This window comes from Hylobates moloch, unplaced genomic scaffold (genome assembly GCF_009828535.3).
Source record: "Hylobates moloch isolate HMO894 unplaced genomic scaffold, HMol_V3 SCAFFOLD_17, whole genome shotgun sequence".
NCBI lineage: Eukaryota > Metazoa > Chordata > Mammalia > Primates > Hylobatidae > Hylobates > Hylobates moloch.
The window spans coordinates 859,382-865,506 of NW_026652292.1; positions in this window are offsets into that span (position 1 = coordinate 859,382).

Genomic DNA, 6,125 nt, shown 5'->3' on the forward strand with positions numbered 1-6,125 from the left:
TGGCAGATACCGGGTCCCCAGCTCTCCCCCGCCAGCCTCAGCAGCTGTGGACTCTGCAGGTGCTGTGGAGGTGCAGCTGCCTGGAGGGTCCCTGGCCCATAGGACGTTGTCTTGGACAGTTGGGGGATGTTTGTTCCTGCAGCGTAGCCTCTCTTGTGCCGGCTAAAATGTCGTCTCTTCCAGATGATTTGAAAGATGGGGCATCTTATGTGGGAAACATCTCAAGCTGAAAGCCTGCCCCATTTCAATAAAATCTGAGAGGCAAAAACACGAAATTGATTAAGGGTCAAATCCCTTTTACAAAGGATTCCAGAAGCTCTTTGGTATATTTCAGCTGTATGTTGTTAAGCTTATGAAATTAGTGAAGGTTTTAAATAAATAATATTACCTACTGTGAGTGAAAGTTCAGTGAGTAGAAGATCCCTAATTCCTGCTGGCGGGAGCGTAACTCAGCTTTTTATGGAGAATTTTGTGATGTATGTGTCTACCCGGAAGATAAAGGCAGCCTGTGGCCTCATAATTCCCATCACAGCAATCCACCCCAAGGACACCATTGGAAATGTGGATGAAGTCATATGGTCAAGGAACACAGATTATAAAACTCTAAGTCTAGTTGTGGTGAACTGAAGCCAGTGTTGTAAAAATTATGCATGATGGACAGCTTGGGATTATTCCAGGATGGTAAAATTGGTTTAATATTTAACAAACTGTGGGCCAGGCGCGGTGGCTTGTACCTGTAATCCCAGCCCTTTGGGAGATCGAAGCGGGTGGATCACCTGAGGTCAGGATTTCGAGACCAGCCTGGCCAACATGGTGAAACCCTGTCTCTAGTAACAATACAAAAATTAGCCGGGTGTGGTGGTGCGTGCCCATAATCCCAGCTACTCAGGAGGCGGAGGCAGGAGAATCGCTTGAACCAAGGAGGCGGAGGTTGCAGTGAGCCAAGATTACGCCACTGCACTCCAGCCTGGGCAACAGAGGGAGACTCCATCTCAACAAACAAACAAACAAACAAAAAACTGTGTAATCACCTCATGAAGATAATGAAGAATGAAGAAGAACCATGTTTGGTTACCTCAAAAATGTAGGAAATAATTTTATGAAGTTTATCACCATTCATGATAAAAAGCAGAACATCAAGGAGGTTGAGGGCAATGGGAATTTCTTTTTCGGGATGAGCACGTTCCAGGGTCGATCGCAGTGACGGTCGCAGGATGACATGAGTTCCCGGAGAGCCACTGGACCATGGGCTTGAAGCAAGTGGATTCTACGGTGTGAGAATCAATAAAGCTCATGAAAAAATTAAAAGAAACTCTTAGTAAACTGAGAACAGAAGGAGGAGCCTTGAATCTGAAATGAGCTTGTACAAAAGTCTCCACCATACTAGGTGGCTCTGGGGGTGACGTGCTGACGGCTTCCCACAGGCGGGGCAAGGCCAGGAGGCTGCCGTGGGGACCCCACCCAAAAACATAAGAGGCAAAGGCGGCGGATCACGAGGTCAGGAGATCGAGACCACTCCTGGTAATCGGTATAACCCTCGTATTAAAAAACAAAAAATTTCTGTAGTCCCAGCTACTCGGGAGGCTGAGGCAGGAGAATGGCGTGAACCCGGGAGGCGGAGCTTGCAGTGAGCCGAGATCGCGCCACTGCACTCCAGCCTGGGAGACAGAGCAAGACTCCGTCTCAAAAAAAAAAAAAAAAAAAAAAAAAAAAAGATATCTTAAAAGGGCCGGGCGCGGTGGCTCACGCCTGTAATCCCTGCACTTTGGGAGGCTGAGGTGGGCAGATCACGAAGTCAGGAGATCGAGACCAGCCTGGTTAACATAGTGAAACCCCGTCTTTACTAAAAATTCAAAAAATTAGCTGGGTGTGGTAGCAGGTGCCTGTAATCCCAGCCACTCGGGAGACTGAGACAGGACAATTGCTTGAACCCGGGAGGCAGAGATTGCGCTGAGCTGAGATCGCACCACTGCACTCCAGCCTGGGCAACAACAGCGAAACTCCAACTCAAAAAAAAAAAAAAAGATATCTTTTAAAATCAATGGGTAAAATATTAGAAAAAGATTTTGATATAAGGTCAATATACAAAAAGTAATTGCGCTGTTATTGTCAAACCTAGACAGCGGATAGAGAGAGACTAAAAGAAACTATCTGTGGCAGGGCTGAGGCGGGCATATCATGAGGTCAGGAGTTCGAGACCAGCCTGGCTATCATAGTGAAACCCTGTCTTTACTAAAAATACAAAAAATTAGCCGGGTGCGGTGGTAGGTGCCTGTAGTCCCAGCTACTCAGGAGGCTGAGGTAGGAGAATCACTGGAACACGGGAGGCAGAGGTTGCAGTGAGCCGCGATCACGCCACTGCACTCCAGCCCAGGTGACAGTGCGAGACTCTGTCTCAAAAAAAAAAAAAAAAAAAAAAAAAACTATTTGCTTGGGAACAGGCGTTGTGAGGGGAGCAGGCGAACGCGGTCAGGGGGGCTCTAAAGGGAAAATGAAGGGGGTCGCACACGTTGTTGTGGAACAATTTTCCTTGGTGACAGCATCAACAGTGAGGGTGGCGTCAGTCCAAGGTTGGACAGGCAGTGAGTGTGCCGATGTCCGCAAAGAAGCATTTTGTGCAAGGTTGTGGTTTTGCAGTCTTTTCTGTGGTTCTTGTTGTCAGGCATTCGGGCGGGAGACCCCTCCCTTCAGGGCCTTCCCGGGCTCTGGTTTCAGCGGGTTCAATCCATGGGATTCAAATCTGACAGCTCTCACATGACGTCCACCAGTCAGGCAGGTTAGGAGATGGACATTTAAAAACAACACCATTCACAACAGAGTCAAAAGATAAATAAGTGGGAATAAATCTATTGAAAGATCTTCACGACTTCTACACAAAACTATGAAACGTTACCGAAGAAAGCAAGCCTAACTTAATAGAGAGATAGACAGTGTTCATGGTTTGAAAACCTTAACACTGTAAAGATTTCCACTTAAACTGATTTACAGATCTACAGATTCAATTACATGCATTTCCATTAAATTCCCAGCCGGCTTTTTTCTGTGGAAAGTTACAAGATTGTTATAAAATGTCTGTTGCTGAGAAAAAGAAAGTGGAAGGACTTTACCACCAGACACCAAGGCTTATCGGAAGGCCACAGGGAATAGGATGGTGTATTATTGGTGCAAAGTACACAAGAAGACCAATGAACAAAAGAGGAAGTGGAGAAGCCGATCTAACAGGCCTGGACATGGGTGGGAGGCAGGGGCGGCCTGCAGAGGCAGGAGGTGGAAGAGGAAGCTCCAGGGCCCGAAGGCGGGAGAGGTGCTCATAAAGCGCAGACGATTGGTCGGCTTACACTTGACAGTTTCTGTTCATCAAAAGATGTCATGGGGGGAGGAAAGGCTGAGGAGTGGGGGGAGGAAAGGCTGAGGAGTGGGGGGAGACGTCATAGGGGGAGGAAAGGCTGTGAGTAGGGGGAGATGTTTGAGGAACAGGACATTTTGGAATATGTCGAGAGTCCTGCAAATCCCCATGAAGAAATCAGCATCAGTAGCACACGGCGTGTGGACAGGTGTTCCTTGGGGCAGCCGATGGCCCGTGAAAGCCGTAGGTGATGTCCAGCGTCCCTGGCCACCAGGAAAACCAGAATTCAAAGCACCGAGACCCTGTCGCTACAAGGTGGAAAGGCTGGACGTCAGGGGTGGGTGTGGGTGGAGGTGCAGGGCCAGGGTCCAGCTGGACTGTTCATGGAAGTCACCTGCCTGCCCCTTTCCGGCCGGACACACTCGCCCCAGGAGGCAGCACCTCCCCTCGTGGGCGCTTACCTCGGAGAACTCCGGGCGTGAATGTGCGAAAGGCAGGAACAGACGTCCACGGCGGCGGCTTTCATCCTCATGGCGCAAACGGGACCCCTACCCCCAACAATGGAGCCGTGAAGGAGCTGCAGCCGTGGACCTGGAGCAGGCACAGCGAGCGAGGGTGCGAGGCCCGGACAGCTCTGCGTGGAACAGCGAGCCGCCTGCAGTGTCCAGCTCCAGACAGTGGCTCCTTTCTGGAAGTGGGATGGGGCCGAGGGAGCCGGGCTGCTGGGGTTCTGGAACATTGTGTTTCCTGCTCTGGGCAGGGGTTTGTTCTGCGGATGTGCTGCTTCCTGAAACTTCATCCACCTGGAGAACGACGCAGGTGCAGCACGTCCATCCCAGCAAGGCTTCTTGGAGGAAATGAAAGCCAAGGCTGCCGTGAATTTCCGTAATCAACGAGGGTGCAGCCGGTGCAGAGGGCTTTCGATGTCACACTCCAGATGGTATTTGAGAGAAAAATTAAACAAAAATTCAAACCTAACAATCTAAACATTTAATAAACAGAAACTCCTCATGAGATAATGTTTATTTTTGAATTTTTTTAACTTATTTTAAGTTCAGGGCCACATGTGCAGGGTGTGCAGGTTTGTTACAGAGGTTAATGTGTGTCATGGGGGTTTGCGTACAGATTATTTCATCACCCGGGTATTAAGCCTAGTACCCATTAATTATTTTTCCTGACCCTCTCCCTCCTCCTAACGCCCACCCTCCAACAGGCCCAGTGTCTGATATTCCCTTCTATCTGCCCAGGTGTTCTCAGCATTTAACTCCTACTTATAAGTGAGAACATGCAGTATTTGGTTTTCTGTTCCTGTGTTAGTTTGCTAAAGGTAATGGCCTCCAGCTCCATCCATGTTGCTGCAAAGGACATGATCTCATCCCTTTTTATGGCTGCATAGTATTCCACGGTGCATATGTGCCACATTTTCCTTATCCAGTCTACCGACGATGGGCATGTAGGTTGATTCCATGTCTTTGCTGTTGTGACTAGTGCTGTGAGGGACATAGTGTGTAGACGAGACATGATGTTCAATTTCCTTTGCTGAGCTTATAATAACTTGCTTTTGCAATAAGTTGTTTCCATAAACATGAAGCACACTGTTTCCAACTGCAGACCCCAAAGGACCCTCCTCAGGTCTGTGTGGACAAGGTGGATGGACACCTATTCTGCAAAGACCCACAACAATGGCCCTTCCATGTGCTCATCACGGACAAAGGTAACTTTGCACTACGTGCCCCAGGTGGCCTCTCCCGCCTTAAGGGAGGACATAGTTCTGGCTGCCCTGGCCTTTCTGATGAGTCTCAAATGCAACCCGGAACAGGCAGAAGCCCAGGGTAGTTCACCTGCCCCCAAGCTGCCCCAGATTTCAGAAGGGAGCTTCACTCCCTGACCCCCATCAGCAAGATGGTAGGGTTCTCCTGCAGCCCCTGGAGCTGGGAAGAGAGGGGCAGAGGTGGTGGGGACAAACCTGCCCCGGGGATGCCCCTGGGGCCCGCAGGCTGCAGGGCGTCAGATATTGATGAGGGCTCATAAGGCATCAGGCAGGTTCTGGGGGCTCAGGGCTCACCAGTAAACAGAGGCAACAAAGATTCCTACCTGGTCCCTCTTATGTCCAAATGGGGAAGAGAGAGCGTGAGCCCTTAGCCCAACAGCTAAACAAACTGGACAGCCTGTTGGAGGAGATCCTGCTATGCAAAGGAGAGGCAGGGAGAAGCGCAGTCCCGCTGCGTGGCCCATGCTTGGCCTGTGCTGACCAAGCCAACTTCCTGGGAAGCAGCTCTCAGCCGGCAGCAGGTGCAGGCCAGGCCTGTGGGAGGACCCTGCAGGGTCAGAGGCCATGCACAGGGCAGGTAGGACCCTGCTGGCCCTCAGGGATCATGACCTTTGCTCTAATGAACACTGAAGGTTTCTGAGCGTGAAGGACTTGGTGACCACCTGGGGAGTGCAGAAGCCCTAAGAGCTGCTTCCCTGGCCCCTGCCCCACCTTGGAGCCCAGAAGAGGACACCTCGTCTTTACCTGCCTCTGAGGAATGACGATCACAGATAGTCACCTCCCACCTCCTGGGCACGCAGTCGAGGGCCATCACAGACAGTCAGTCACCTCCCACCTCCTGGGCACGCAGTCGAGGGCCATCACAGACAGTCAGTCACCTCCCACCCCCTGGGCACGCAGTCGAGGGCCATCACAGACGGCCACCTCCCACCTCCTGGGCACGCAGTCGAGGGCCATCACAGACGGCCACCTCCCACCTCCTGGGCACGCAGTCGAGGGCCATCACAG